The sequence below is a fragment of the Tupaia chinensis genome, unplaced genomic scaffold (assembly GCF_000334495.1).
Source record: "Tupaia chinensis unplaced genomic scaffold, TupChi_1.0 Scaffold000661_1, whole genome shotgun sequence".
NCBI lineage: Eukaryota > Metazoa > Chordata > Mammalia > Scandentia > Tupaiidae > Tupaia > Tupaia belangeri.
The window spans coordinates 4,292,401-4,293,381 of NW_006160183.1; positions in this window are offsets into that span (position 1 = coordinate 4,292,401).

Below are 981 nucleotides of genomic sequence, written 5' to 3' on the forward strand. Positions count from 1 at the left end.
AGATGGGAAGACGTTTCCACCAGCAGAGACCCAGAGGCAGCTGGAGCCTGATGTGGGCAGGCCATGGGAGAAGCCCAAAGGCCCAGTGCACTCCTGCCACCTCCCCTATTCCGGTCCCTGGGGCCCAGGGCTGAGCCAGGCCTTCGTTGCCCTGGGATCTCAGCAGATCACAGCCTCTCCAGGCCTAGCTCTCTCTAACCCCATCTGACCACCAGGCTCACCAGGTGAGCAGAGGTGATGGCCATTGCCCCTTGGAGGCTCCACGTTGGGGTGGGACCTGACTCCCATGGCCCAGAGACAAGGCTCTCCAGCTGGAGCTGGGAGAGGCAGGCCCTATGCCTGGGGAGGCCACATGCCTGGGACCAGATACGTAATTTGCAGAGCCTAGTACAAAATGAAAAGTCAGGCATGTCATTCAACGTTTTCAGATTTCAGAATGGAATCGGCGGAGCATGAATGCAGCCGCAGGGCTCTGACCAGCTCAGGCTTGCACGGCTGTGAAGCCAGCAGGTATTCTAGAAGGGGGGCATGCGCAGGGAAAGGAAACGAGGCTGGAGACAGGACCCAAGGCACGGGGCCCTGGCCCTGCTGGACTGCCAGAAAATGGAAGAATGAGGCTGGGTAGGTCAGATGGCCAGATCCAGAGGGACCTGAGCACTGAAGATTCCTGAGCCCAGGGAACAGAGGGGCTGGGTCAGAAGTGACACCTGGGCCGGCCAGTGAACGTCATTTCCACATTTACTGAAAGCGGGGACGAAGGCCGAAAGAAGAACAGAGGCTTCCCCAAGGTCACCCAGCTGGGTACAGAGCCAGGCCAGAGCCCTGATGCTTGGAACCTGGCCTCAGGCTCTGTAGGCACAGGTTGAGAACCCATGTGCAGGGTGGAAGGGCAGCTAGTGCGGACCTCCGATGTCTGCCTCACCTACAGAGGAGGCCCCTGCCCCAGCATCCTCGGTCCTGGGGCCCTGCTCTCCTGGGTGC